This window comes from Lissotriton vulgaris, chromosome 11 (genome assembly GCF_964263255.1).
Source record: "Lissotriton vulgaris chromosome 11, aLisVul1.2, whole genome shotgun sequence".
In the NCBI taxonomy this organism is placed as follows: domain Eukaryota; kingdom Metazoa; phylum Chordata; class Amphibia; order Caudata; family Salamandridae; genus Lissotriton; species Lissotriton vulgaris.
In genome coordinates this window covers 424,043,884-424,059,430 of record NC_141699.1, presented here as the reverse complement: position 1 = coordinate 424,059,430, position 15,547 = coordinate 424,043,884, and positions in this window count along the sequence as shown.

The window sequence follows — 15,547 nt, the reverse complement described above, 5'->3', positions numbered from 1 at the left end:
CTTATAACAATGTTTCGTTTTTTGCAAGACCAGACTTTTGCCACCCCACAGTTGAACGTAGATGGAGGTTGAGACAACTGATTCCACTTATCCAGGCTCTGGGCTCTGAAGCTTATTTGCTATATCCGGCAAAATTGAAAATTGTGACCAAGGGCCAATTTAAATTTTTCTATTCAGAGATTAAGGCGAAGGCCTATATGCTGGAAGTGTTGGGATATAAGGAGAACAAATAATGGATTTAAATTTTGTATATGCATGACTTGTTGTTTGGCGGTGGGGAGGAGTAGCGGCTGCTGCTTCCCTGGTGCCCACATATAGGTCATCTGTGACCTATTTGCCTGTAGGGGGGAAGGGGGGAGGGGCAGTGTGGGGGGGTTCAGGGAGGCGGGAGGGAGGAGGGGGAAGCGGGGGGGGAAAAATGGCACACACCATACACAGTGAAATATAGTTTGAGGCAGTTGCAGATTTTGTACAAATGGAGGGAAAAGGAAGCGGCGGGTTTTGTCAAGAGTTGGAATCGGAAGTTGGTGCTAGCATTTGATGTTTTTTGATGACTTGTCGTATTTTGTCATTTAATGTCTGTGGCCTCAATGATCTCCAAAAAAGGTTGCGAGTTTCTGCATTTTGCAAATCAATGTCTCCTGATCTCATTTGTCTACAGGAAACTCATGTGGAGGGGGGAAAAGGTTTCTTGCTAGAACAGGCTGGCTTTAAAGTTTTAGCATACACTAAACAAGCCTCCAAAACCCGCGGGGTAGCGATTCTTGGGAGAGGTGCAGAATGTATAGTATTTAGAAGTAAAGAAGATATCTGGGGCAGGTGGGCGATTGTGGAAATAGGTTTTAGAGGTGCTAGGTTCACACTGGCTTCAATCTACGGCTCAACGTGCAATGACCCAGATATATTCCAATTTCTGGATCACGAACTTTCAACCTGGTCCGAGCCAATTGTTTGCTGCGGAGATTTTAATATTAGCCGACCGGCAAATATTGAGCTACAACTGAGCCATTCATATACGGGGAGGAAGAAAAGAGTGCATAGGGCGATAGTAGATATGGCATCACATAATGCTCTTTCAGATGTATGGGCTAACTTACATCCACAGATAGATGGCGATACATTTTTCTCTGCTCCTCACAATATAACAGCAAGGTTGGATTATTTTTTAATTTCCAATGTTTTGTTATCTAACACGCAGATTAAGAAGTTACCCCGTTTGGTTTCGGACCATAACCCACTGTTACTGTCAATAAGTATAAATGGGCTAGGTAGGAAACCATATAGATGGACATTTGAGCGAGCTTTGTTACTCGACGAGGGTTATTGTATTCACATGGAAAAATGGATTAGTGAGTTTTGGCTTAATAATTTGGGGAGCACTAGTAGTGGTTTTATTTGGGATGCTTTTAAAGCGGGCGCCAGGGGAGAGACAATTAGTTTTTCAACACATAGACGGAAAAAAGAAAGAGAAATGTTCGATCAGCAAGTTAACTCCCTTCTGGATGCTGAGGTTGAGTTAAGTAGGTTAATCATGAGGGGGCTCCCACTGGATCAACAATTGTTGGAAATTACGGTTTTAAAGGTGGAGATAGCGGAAAGAATCACTAACAAGACAGTAGTTAGTTACTTAACAAAGAAGGAGCAGGCCTGTGAGCTTAGCGAGCGGGTCGGCCACATTCTTGCTGTTAGATCTAGACAAAAAGCCAACGCAGGGGACATTAAAAATATAGTTGATGATTCAGGCAATTTGATTTCTGACTCTGTCGGAATAAGGAATGAATTTTGGAAGTTTTACACTGGACTATATGACAGAGAGATTGAGGTTGATATTGATAAAATCAGGGAATATTTAGGAGATATTCAACTTGCGAAATTAGATCCGGAGGAAAATAGTACACTTGAGGCCTCTATAATGCTAGAAGAAATGTCTCTAGCTTTAGCAGATCTCCCATCCTCTAAGGCTGCAGGACCTGATCTGATACCGATCGAATTTTATAAAACCTTTATATCAGTTCTTAGAGTAGAGCTGCTGGATACACTCATTCAAGCCCAGAGAGATATCTCAATTCCAAAATCATGGGGCGAGACTGAAATTATAGTTATCTTGAAAAAAGGTAAACCCGCCACAAATCCGGGGTCATATAGACCTATAGCCTTAATGAATACTGACGTAAAGCTCTATTCGAAAATTCTGGCTACAAGACTGTCAGCTGTCATAGAAAAATTAGTTACCCCAGTCCAACATGGATTCATCCCGGGGAAAGGGACTACAGAACATGTCAGGACTGTGATCACCTGTTTTGATGCCATGGAGGTTTCTGGCGGCCCTGTCGCGGCTTTATTTTTAGATGCTGAGAAGGCTTTTAATAGGGTTGACTGGGAATATGTGTGGGTGTTAATGAGAACTTTGGGGTTTGGTGATAATTTTATAAAAGCAATTCAGGTGCTTTATAGGGATCCAATTGCTAGAATTAAAATCAATCAGGAATTAACAACGGCAGTGCAGATTAAGAGAGGAACAAGGCAAGGTTGCCCTAGCTCTCCTCTCTTGTTTGCACTGTATATGGATCCGTATCTACGCAATCTTGATTCTAATCCCCGTATTTCTCCCATGTGCGTAAACGAGATAGTACTTAAAGTATTGGCATACGCTGACGATGTCGCGATAATTACTCCTGATCCTGAAATGGCAATAGGTGAAATAGAACAAGAAGCCCTAAATTTTGGCAATATTTCTGGCTATAAGCTTAATAGTGCCAAAACACAGATTATTAAAAATATAGCAGCCCAAAGTGTTGATCCACGAGTGGTTCCTGCAGCAGTCTACCTTGGGGTTGAAATTTCTTCTAACTTAGGAACAATAGTTGAACAGAACATCTCGCCCTTATTGAAGAAAGTTAGTTCAGACTTGCTGAGGATAAATAATCTTAGGCTTACGTTAGTGGGCCGCACTAATATTATTAAAATGCTCATACTTCCTAAATTTCTTTATTTTTTTCGTACAATTCCTCTTTTTTTTGAGTCTACTTGGTTTAACAAGTTAGAGGCGATTCTTAACCAATTTATTTGGTCATATGGGAAGACAAGACGGGCATATAAGTTTATGACCTTGCCAAGGGACAGGGGAGGCTGGGGGGTCCTTGATTTTAGGTTCTACTATTGGGCATCGGTACTACAATATATTCAAGGTTTAATCGGAGCAAATGAAGGGGATTTGAAAGTTAAAGCTACCTCAACTATGATTTATTCAATTGTTCTGGGCAAAGATTCCGCAAATGCTTTTCTAAATTGTACAGATTCATCGTACTACAAACGTACACGTTTCAAGACTGTGGCCGCAGCCTATAATGTATGGTCTGCTGTTGCAAAAAATCTCGGACTAGGGAGATTTAACAGGTATACTAGATTGTATATGAATAAGTCTTTACCCCCTTTAATTTTTTCGGATACCATTATGGCAGACTGGAACAGCAAAGGTATTAAAAATATAGGAGATATGCTAAACTCAGATGGTAACATACTTCAATTTTCAGATCTGATGGCTAAATTTAATATAACAAGATATAGCTTCTTCAAGTATCTGCAGACTAGGAGTTTTCTTTCTAAGAAAAAAGGTGGGGCAGGTGGATTTAATACAATTAACACTATGGAAGCAATAGCGCAAAGTGGGGTCTGCTCCATTAGGTATTTCTATGCCCAGTTGGCTGAGACGAAGAAGGACGATACTGACAGATTTGGTAATAAATGGGAGGGAAAATTAGGGACTTCGAGCGAGTCTTTCTTGAAGTCTTTGGAGTTAGGTGGTTCAGTATTTTATTCTGCCCCATTACAATTGCAACACTTCAAAACGCTGTATCAACTTTACCATACTCCAGATCGCATAGCACAGTGGGGCGCAACTACAGGGATTAATTGTTGGCGATGTAATGCTATTGCCGCAGATAGTATACATATTTTTGCGACCTGTCCCAAATTAAGGCTCTTATTAAAGGGCATTGAGGATTTTATGGCTTACACACTTGCCTTAAATGTGATTCTAACGCCGACAGTAATTATGTTGGGAGTTCGGGACTGCGAAGGCGAACATAGTGAATTTATATTTGTAGCGATGGCAGTTCTCAGGTTGCTGATCGCTAGAGTCTGGCTGGACCCCCTACCCCCGGGAATACAGCAGTGGATTGCTTTACTATTAGGGACTTTTAACCTCGAAAAAGGTATATTTGGGAAAAAAGGTAAAAGGGTTAAAAGATGGGGTAGGAAAATTTGGGAACCGGTACACAGATGGAAGGAAAGGTCAAATGCAAATGTAGTTTGATGTATTATTAATTTGATCAATGGTCTTTTTTCCACCTTTTTTCTTCTATATGTCCTGAAGATTATGTTTAGTATTATATTGTTTTTTCCTCGATAGCAATTTTGATTTATTATATGCATTAATTGTTTTCTGTATTCTGTATTCTGTGTTATGTGTGTGCCAGAAAAACCCTTTTGTTTTACAATAAAAATACTTTTAAAAAAAAAAATGAAATACGTACTCCTTGTTGTTTGTGCCTTTTCGAGATGGGTAGAAGCGTATCCCTTAAAAGACAACACTGCCATATCCTCAGCTAAAGCCCTTGTCAAGGAATTTTTCCCTAGATTTGGAATGCCGAGAATGGTCTAGAGTGATAATGGGAGTGAATTTGTGGGTCGAGTGATGAAGAAAGTGTGTGAGGGGCTAGGTATCCAACAAAAATTCCATGCTGCAAATCACCCCCAATCAGCTGGACTAGTAGAGTGCTATAATGGCACACTAAAACTGAAATTGGCCAAAATCCAAGCGAGTTCTGGTCTTAAATGGCCTGACGCTCTGCCTTTGGCACTCCTATCAACAAGAATGACTGTGCATTCGCGAGTGGGACTTAGTCCCTATGAAATTGTGTTCGGCTGTCCAGCCAACATATGGGGAGTGCCAAGGCCGAGAAAATTCAGTGAGATCGAACACCCTGTGCTGCTTGATTATTTGTATGAATTGACGGATAAATTGCGTGTTTTACACCAACAGGTTCATGATACTTTGCCTTAGGTCTCTGAAGCTCCAGGACATCCTATCGATCCTGGATCATGGGTGCTGGTCAAGAACTTCCAACGGACAAAGAATAACCAGCCCCGTTGGACCGGCCCTCACCTTGTCCTTCTCTCAACAAGATCAGCTGTTCGAGTGGAAGGGAAAAAGCACTGGATCCACGGCGTACACTGCAAGAGGGTCCCTTTACCTCTACCGTACGACCGATGGGTCCAGGAGGGAATAGCTGACTCTGAGACTGAGACTGTGCCTCGTTTTCTGCCTTTTAGCGATGCACGTGTAAAAGGAACAATTTCTGAACGAGAAAGTGACAATATTTTGCAAGAAGCTGTGCCACCGTCAATTCGATTGAACACTACAGAGCCTGAACTCTTGTTCCAAAACCAGACAGTACCTGGAAAAAGCCGTTATAATTTGAGGCCGAGAACTATGGACAAATAAAAATTCTTTTTTCTATTTTTGAATGTGCAGCTCTCTCATCTGAGAAACTTTCTTATTTTTGTTTTTCGAACCGCCATCCGGTTCAGCTGCTAGGGTCGTGGTTGCCGAATCTTTGGAGTGCAGCTGAAGACGTTAGGTCGACAGTTCTGGTTGGTCTAAGGGAGTTGCCCTGGACTGACAGATTCAGAAAAGGGGGTGGTGATGAACAGAGTGTCTGAATTAAGCAGACCACTCTTACCCAGTCCAAAGATCAGGGCTTGATCCATCACCGTTATTTATCTCACTGCCCCATCCCAGCTCAGAACCTGGCTATATGCAAATCAGTCTGTCCCTGGCCCAGTGCATCATGGGAACAGGGCAGACTAAACTACCAAGCCAATTCTTCACCAGAAAGGAGACAAGCTACCGGGGACCGGTTTCTGGCATTTCAGCCGTCTTCGGCCCGGCTTGCTTGAATCCTGATGGAGCAGTGAGAAAGGGACTCATGTCTGAGTATACCCTGCCACACCCATAGTGGCCAAAAACGATTCAGAAAAGGGGGTGGTGATGAACAGAGTGTCTGAATTAAGCAGACCACTCTTACCCAGTCCAAAGATCAGGGCTTGATCCATCACCGTTATTTATCTCACTGCCCCATCCCAGCTCAGAACCTGGCTATATGCAAATCAGTCTGTCCCTGGCCCAGTGCATCATGGGAACAGGGCAGACTAAACTACCAAGCCAATTCTTCACCAGAAAGGAGACAAGCTACCGGGGACCGGTTTCTGGCATTTCAGCCGTCTTCGGCCCAGCTTGCTTGAATCCTGATGGAGCAGTGAGAAAGGGACTCATGTCTGAGTATACCCTGCCACACCCATAGTGGCCAAAAACGATTCAGAAAAAAGGGTGGTGATGAACAGACTGACAGAAGCATTCCTTAGCATAGAACACCCTACCGCCACGGGCAGCAATTAGAGAGGGTGGAGTTTTTCGAGATGGAGAGACCTGACAAACAGATGGACTTTAAAACTAGAATGTGTATATTGATGACAAAGAAACGATTTTTGATATTATGTATTTTCATGTTGCTTAGTGTAATGACGTTTTTAATAGGATATGTTTTATTCTCTTTTCAAGTGACCTTTGCACCCACTTTTCAGCCCACACCTCCTTCTACTGTTTCTTCGCATTCTTTTCACCCTCTGCCTGAGCATGAGTCCACTAGAAGATTAGAGGTTATCAATAACTCTTTCATTCAGCTCCTACACCAGCACCAATTGGTAGTGAACACAACTAATTGTTGGGTGTGTGGTCTAATGCCACATACAACAGATAAGGGTATCCCATACTTAGTCTTACCATTTAGTTACAATGGTTCTTTGTGGGCGTTTCAGACGATGTTCATATATGCCGTTGAACCATATCCCCGGCGTTCCACGAGAAGTAACTTGAGCAACAAAGCATTGGTCGTAGGAATCACAAATATGAGCAGAACAATTGACTCGTATAGAACGATTCCTAGAGATGAGTTGCAAGCTTACGCTAGATGGAATGTAACAGGATACGGAGTTACTCTGAGTGAGAACCAGCGAGCAAAGAGATCCTCCCCGGTTTGGATTGTAACCCATCAGGGTTACCTATGTCTGCAAGGTAATGGCAAGAATCCCGGAGCTCAGTTAGGGAAAAAAGTATCTGCACTGAAACATATGTTTTTACGTCTCAGATTTCCCCTTCGTTTCTAGCAGCTAAGGGTACCTATTTCATCTGCCATGATAGAGCCTATACATGGTTGCCCCCTGACTTCTTGAGCACATGTTTTGTTTCGTTCCTGTTGACTCCTACCAACATGGCCACGGCAGATTACCATAAAACAAGGATAGTTAGAGGTGTCATCAGTGAAGAAGACACTGCAGGACAAGAATTTGGAGATTTCGTAAAGGGTTTTCTGCCGTTTTGGGGACCTATGGTTAACAGCAGGAACATAAGGCAATTGACAAGGGTGGTTGAATCCACTGTAGTTGAAACTGCTGGTGCCGTTAGTAATTTGACGGCTGAGCTCCAGTCGGATCGCCTTATGACTCTTCAGAACAGGGTCTCGTTAGACGTCATACTTGCAGACCGAGGTGGGGTATGTAAAGTGATCCAATCAAGTTGCTGTGTTTACATCCCAGATAACGCTGCGACAGTCTACCAGGCCATTTCTAAATTGCATAAGATCTCTGAATCTATTCATGTGGATAAAGGCGATTGGTCATTGATGGGATGGTTCTGGGAACTGATATCCGCCTGGGGATGGAAGATCCTGATAGTCATTGGGATGATCTTAGCCATTCTTTTCGTGTTCTGTCTGTGTGTAAAGTGTGCTCCTGCAATATGTGGCCTTTGTGCTACATCGTGTGTAAGGAAACCTGTATCAAGAAACGAGCTAAGTAATAGAATGATGCAACAGCAACATCTCAAGGACTTTATGAATATAGACCTGGACTCAGATTAGCGTGAGTATAGGTTATTGCCTATGTAAGGGCAAAAGGAGGGGCTGTGGTACTGAAAATTCTGGACCCGTGTTATAAACATCGTCTTATCATGACGATTTTGATATCAGCAGACAGAGAATGGTTAGACTAATATGCACAAGCATTTTCGTCATATTCGGGTGACGAAATCACCCTGAAAGGAGAGTTTCCGTCCTGAACCCTCGGGTTCCATTTTGTGAACGGCAGCCATTTTGTGATTGCCCTCACATAAGCCAAATGACTAAGGCCGAAAGCGAGTCTAAAGGACACGTACACCTTTGCTGACTCCTCTGTGACCTGGGCAAGCTGACTCCACTGCCTGAAGCCAAACCTGTCCGGCCAGTTCCTTTCCCAGTGGCCGAATGAGATTAGTATCAAGGTACAACATATCATAAACCTTTCATCGCACACAAACCATGCCTAATCTTACACACACCTGTCCCTGTTTCTTTCTTTATGACTTGCTTTACGAGGAAGAGGTGCCCGTTTTTATTGGGGGTCCGTCGATATCTGATGAAAATACTAGGCCTTGCCGAGTAATTGATTGTGGGCTGGACAGACTAAAATATGGGTTTGTCATCATGACTCTGCTTTTTCTTTGTAATGAAAATATGTGAATGGTCAACTGTAAAATAAGGAATGTTTGCCTGAAGCATAATATTTTGTATAAAAAGAGAAGGCTGGCTTTGTAAGTTTGAGCAGTCTCCTGAGAACATACACCGTGTTGTACTTCTAGGATACCTGTTACTGGCTGCAGCCAATAAATACGATCTTTGACTTCACCAAGAAGACTCTGTGTTTCTGTAGTCTGAAACAGGAAGGACTCGAAGTCTTTGGGTGTGTTCCCTGGCACTGCTGGGTTCTTAAAAACCCGGTACTTCAGGCAGTCCCGCCTTGAATTCCTAAGGGTCTCATTATACCATGGCTTGGAAACTTTCTTTGTCATAGTTTTTTAATTGACCGTGGTAGAATATCAAAAAACTAGTTTAGCCAGAATTAAACATTTCCAAAACTCTGCACCAGGATGTGGTTGTAAGGATGGCTATCAGTTCGGCTGGCTGAATTTTATGCCAGGCTCTGCTTGGAATGTTTTGTGCTACATCAGTGTGCACAGAGGTTTTCTGAGTCTTTATATGCCAGTTAACTGCCCAGTGGTTGGACCAGGTAAGAGGGAGGGATGGTAATATATTAATGGATGGATGATTGATAAAAAATTCCATCAAGCATATGTCCAGCCCTACGTGTCTAACCTCTGGAGACTAAGGGTAGTCTGAATGCGTTCATAGCGTCGATCAGCTTTGTAGAATCTGGGTCAGTCTTGTTTTCCAGATGGAAATTAAAATCACCTAGCACCGAAAAATTGGAATTGAGGATAGATAATTCAAGAGTAGTGCTAAGCTTTTCTACAAAGCCGCATCTAGGTCCCCCAAGGGCAGTAAATTAGCACACCCTTAAATTGTTGCATGTTAGGTGGTTGCACCAAGAATGCTATGGCCTCGAAGCCAGGAGATGTTGATGGCTCAAAAGTAGCTTTAACATGATTATGAAAAAAACAGCCAGTCCTGCTTCCTTTTTTGGTTGTCTATTAAGCCGATGGATGGCAAATCCGGGGAGGGTGGCCACAACAAATTCTGGTCCAGAATTGAAATCATGTTTCAGGTACAAACACAATATCTGCGTGTTGCACCTGAAATAAGCCAGAAAACTCTTGGTGATGCTTCACTAGGGACCTTGTATTTAAAAGCATACATGTTATATTCAATTGTGTTGGGCCGGTGTTTTTCCTATTCTGCTGATTGGGTGCCTCAGTATGAGGTAAGTGTCTTGCTTATTTGGGTATTGAACACCTGGAATGATTAGGTCGGAGGTGGTAGGGTGTGGTCAGAGAAAAAGCATTAGCGGAGGGTACTTACCATGGGGTCTCGGTGCCAATAAGACCTCTCATGAATAACCGATGTTTCTCACTGCATCTGGAGTAGTTCGACCAGGGGGGCGGGCACTAGGCTCGATACAGGCACAGACGGACTTGTCCTTGGTGGACCCGCTGGGCGTGTCTGCGCCATCCTCCGTTTTTAAGCTTGAAGGTAATGAGCCGGGAAGGAGACTGGACCGTCTCCTTCCCAAGATGGCATCCGAGAAAATGCACACCAGAGGAAGATACTCCCACCAGTCCTCATCTTCACTCAATCAGCATTCAGGTGCTGCAGGGGACCGGGTAGGAATAGAGGCAAGCAGCTAGCACTGGCAGCCAGTATGTCCTGAATAACAGTAAAAAAAACCCTATGGCTATGTTTGTAGCAGCCAGTAGTTACCTCAACAAAGTATACCCAGAAACTAAAGTAAAGCGATAAAAGCATTTTTTTAAAAAAGTGATTAAAATGTATTTAAAGAAATTGAGTAAGCAGGTACCTTCTCTCCAGTTTTAGCTGCTGTGCGTCGGTGCCATCTTCCGTTTTTATTTAACAACAAGGGGTGGTGATGGACAGAGTTTCTGAATTAAGCAGAATACTCTCACCCAGTCAAAAGATCAGGGCTAGATCCAACACCGTTTTTTAGCTCACTGCACCATCCCAGTTCAGAACCTGGCTATATGCAAATTAGTCTGTTCCTGTCCCAGTGCATGATGGGAACAGGGCAAACCAAACTACCAAGCCAATTCTTACACTGGGAAGGAAACAAGCTTCCGGGGACCGGTTTCTGGCATTTCAGCCGTCGTCGGCCCGGCTTGCTTGAATCCTGATGGTGCAATGAGCAAGGGACTCACATCTGAGTATACCCTTCCATGCTTAGGGTGGACAAAATATTTAACAACAAGGGGTGGTGATGGACAGAGTTTCTGAATTAAGCAGAATACTCTCACCCAGTCAAAAGATCAGGGCTAGATCCAACACCGTTTTTTAGCTCACTGCACCATCCCAGTTCAGAACCTGGCTATATGCAAATTAGTCTGTTCCTGTCCCAGTGCATGATGGGAACAGGGCAAACCAAACTACCAAGCCAATTCTTACACTGGGAAGGAAACAAGCTTCCGGGGACCGGTTTCTGGCATTTCAGCCGTCGTCGGCCCGGCTTGCTTGAATCTGGATGGTGCAATGAGCAAGGGACTCACATCTGAGTATACCCTTCCACGCTTAGGGTGGACAAAATATTTAACAACAAGGGGTGGTGATGGACAGAGTTTCTGAATTAAGCAGAATACTCTCACCCAGTCAAAAGATCAGGGCTAGATCCAACACCGTTTTTTAGCTCACTGCACCATCCCAGTTCAGAACCTGGCTATATGCAAATTAGTCTGTTCCTGTCCCAGTGCATGATGGGAACAGGGCAAACCAAACTACCAAGCCAATTCTTACACTGGGAAGGAAACAAGCTTCCGGGGACCGGTTTCTGGCATTTCAGCCGTCGTCGGCCCGGCTTGCTTGAATCCTGATGGTGCAATGAGCAAGGGACGATACAGGCACAGACGGACTTGTCCTTGGTGGACCCGCTGGGCGTGTCTGCGCCATCCTCCGTTTTTAAGCTTGAAGGTAATGAGCCGGGAAGGAGACTGGACCTTCTCCTTCCCAAGATGGCATCCGAGAAAATGCACACCAGAGGAAGATACTCCAACCAGTCCTCATCTTCACTCAATCAGCATTCAGGTGCTGCAGGGGACCGGGTAGGAATAGAGGCAAGCAGCTAGCACTGGCAGCCAGTATGTCCTGAATAACAGTAAAAAAAACCCTATGGCTATGTTTGTAGCAGCCAGTAGTTACCTCAACAAAGTATACCCAGAAACTAAAGTAAAGCGATAAAAGCATTTTTTTAAAAAAGTGATTAAAATGTATTTAAAGAAATTGAGTAAGCAGGTACCTTCTCTCCAGTTTTAGCTGCTGTGCGTCGGTGCCATCTTCCGTTTTTAAGCTGGCAGGAAATGAGCCTGGGATGGAGACTAGATCATCTCACTCCCAAGATGGCATCTGAGAAATGGCACACCGGAAGGAGGTACACCAATCAGTCCTCCCTCCGCTCAATCAGCACTCAGGTGCTGCGGTGGACCGGAAAGTGGTGGTAAGCGGCTATCCCTGGCACTAGTGAGTCCTGAATAACAGTAAATAGCCCTTATGGGTATGTTTGTAGCAGCCAGTAATTACCTTAAGAAGGATTACCCAGAAACTAAAGCAAAGCGATAGAAAGTATTTTTTTTTAAAGTGATTACACATTTTTTTGAAAAAATCAAGTAAGCAGGTACCTTCTCTGTAGCTTTATCCGAATTTGCGTTAATTTACAATAACATACGTGGCACACCTTCATTATCAGTTCAGCCTGAACTATTGAAAAAAGTACAAAATGGGCACAAAGCTACTGCAGCTCTGGGCTTAGGTATAAAGTAACCCTGGGCGGGGAACTACGCTATGCTTGTGGAGTTTGCATATTTTAGGTAACTTCGCCGTTCGCGTAGAACGCGAAATTACCGAAAACTACGCAATCTGCATCGTAGCGTACTTGTTTTCCTTCTTCGCGCTCTCAATATGCGTTCTCGCGCGCGTGGTAACGACTTACTGGGATTCTAAGTTCGCTGACGAGATTTCCTACCCGTTTGCCAACAAGAATTGGAATCCTGCCACACGATCCCGCGAGAGTGTGCGGATGCAAACACGTCATTCGGACGTGCCATCTGACTTTCGCCGGCAGTGTTGGTAAGATCGACATCCTGAACACACAAAAATTGCAATCTGGCGAAGAATATCTCTCGAGCATCATAAAAACCTTCTTGAAAATGATCATTTTTTCTCAAAAAAACTCCTCAGATTGTGATTTGGCTGTAGTTTTTTGTGCAAGATTTCCTTATTCTTTTTTTACTTTCTTTTTCAAGAGGGAGAAAGTGCCCCTGAGTCTCCAACTTCCTGTTCCTGTCCAGCAGGCTCCCCCCAGTGCTCCTTTGTCCATGTGCTGTTCACTTTCATTTGGATTGGAGTTGGAAGTATCACTTTTTGTGTCTGTCTGCTGCATCATATCATTGGATTGGATTTGAGGACTTTGGGATTTGAGATTTCATTTTACAAGTTAGTTGGAGAATTGGTGTTCTTGTTTGTACCTACATTTTTTTGGGATATTCACAGTTTTTAAAATGTATTGTTGTGGGTGGCCTGTAGTTTCAGTAGGGTCCTAGTTGTTTTTCTTTGATTGTAATTTCAGCCAGTAGACCCAGAGGTACACATGGGTAGATGTGTCTATGGTGTCAGTTCAATTTAAACATCATGTAGGGCATGGATGGCATTGGATTGAATTGCTAAATGTGGTTTTTGGGGTGTATTTCACTTTTTGGGTGTGTGTTAATAAATAAATACCTTTGTTGGATGTGTGTGCTTGTTGTGTAACTTTTCAACCTTTCGTAGCCCTGTGGATTTTCGTTTTTGCATTTTTGTATTAAAGCTGTGTTGTTTAGTAGGCCTCCTTTGTCTGGTCATATATAGGCCTGCTTGAGTTAATTGTTTTCCATGGCCTTTTGTGACTGTGAGTGACCATGTGGCTTGGGGCTATTTTGTGATGGTAGTTTAGAAGTGTGCTACTTTTTCCATATAGGCCTGTATGTCTTTTCTTTGTTCCCCTTGGCCTATGCTTCTTGTGTTGTGGCTTGACCATGTTGGTGGTGGTCCTTTTGTAAAGGCAGGCAGTGTGTTTTTGCCATAGGCTTGCATTGTCTGTCTTCACTTTCTTGTTATTGTGGGTGGCCTGGCCATGTGGGTGGCGGCCATTTTGTGGACACTGTACCTTTTTTTGTTAGATGGAGGCATTGGCATGCCCATTCTGGGCAGCCCCCAACCCTATGCACAAAAAATCCCAAACAATCCTGGTGCCTAGTGGGCTTCCAGCCCCCCGGGGGCAGATCAGTGGCTGTTGCCCCATCTGCCTCCTGGAAGGGGCAGAAAGTCTTTTGCCTTCTTTGGGGGCATTGGGTTGCCTATTCTGGGAACACCCCTGCCTGTACAAAAATAATCCCTGTTCTAGCGTGCTTTCTGCCCCCGGGGAGCAGATTGGGGGCTACTGCCCCATCTGCTCCCCAGGTGGGCAAAAAGACTGTTTGTGCCCAAAATGTATGGGGGAGCAAAGGCCCTTGCTCAAGGGGCCACTCCCTCCTCCCTGGTGCTAGTGATCCCCAAGCAGGGATCCACTAGGGAAGGGTACCATTGGAAAGGGGAAAATCTCCCCTTTCCAGCAATACCTCTCACATCTGTTTCAGTGCTCTAGGGGCTGAGATTGTCCCACAAGCACTCAAACTGTGAAACTGAAACTAAGATCCAGTTTAGTTTGTGTTGCACTGACAATCGTGCACCATGCGCACGATCTTCATTGCAAGAAAATCCAAAAATAGGCCTGGGGAGGTTGGGGAAGCTCTACCCCACATCCCCAGGCAAAACAAAATGGGAAGTCCCTCAGCTATCTGCAGCAGAGGGATTTTCTGAGCATGTGCTCATGACGGAAAGGTTCCCTCATGAGCAAAGGAGCACTGGTGCTCATGACGTAACCATTCTGTCATGAGCACCCAAAGGGTTAACACCTCCATTGATTGTTTTTGTGCAGGAAGGTACACCCTCCTGCACAAACACAACCGTGCCAACAATGCTGATACTCTTGCACAATGGTCCATGGGTGCCAGCGTTGGTGATAGGCACCAATTTGTGCGCCATGCTGGTTGAAAGGACAGGTATACGGTGCATTCCTGCGTTCGATTTGGCATAAAGAAGCGCAGCAAAAAGACAAGCAGCCCTACCCTACGCCAAGTCTTTGTAAATGAGGCACTTAATGCCTATCAAGAAAACTCTCCATTTAATTTACCCTAAGATGCTTAGCAAGTAAAAATATTTCCTCTTTATATATTCAGACTGGATGGACTAGAAATTGTGATATGAGATGCAAAAGATTCACTTGGGGTGCAATCCAATATTTGCTATCCGTGCTTTTAGTGAAAAAGTATAGGCAAGATAGGTAACTTACCCATGCACACTCAATGGCAAGAGTTCCATTTGTCATAATAATTGAATGTCTTTTATAGTATGGCTATCCATACAACATTTGAAAACCTGTATTTATATAGTATGTATTCCTTACAAGACAATCTGCTATTGAACTGTAAGAAAATATGCACTTTTTGTTTGGTGCAATCTGTTCAACTAGACTTTTAATAGCTGTTAAATAGTATTCTATGTAACTATGTGCCATTTTTTAAATGTGCATTTTAATATTTTCTGGAATGTACATCTTAATAAACTTAAGTTACTACTATTACTAACCAAGTTTGGGAATTTACCCTGTACTATGAATGCACTATCTTCTCTAAAAAGGTCACTGCTGTGTGTTCCAAGCTAACAATTAAGCTAGAGATTATTCACGGGAACGTCAGCACTAAGTGAGGGACCAGATGCACAAAACTTTTCTTGTTTACATACGGCCTGATTCACAGAATTGGGCCGTTTAAGAATGCAAAAAGGTATTTTTTGAAGTGCAAAGGCCCACTTTGCGATTTGGTAACCTTTTACTGAATCACAATTTGGGTTGCAATTTGGTA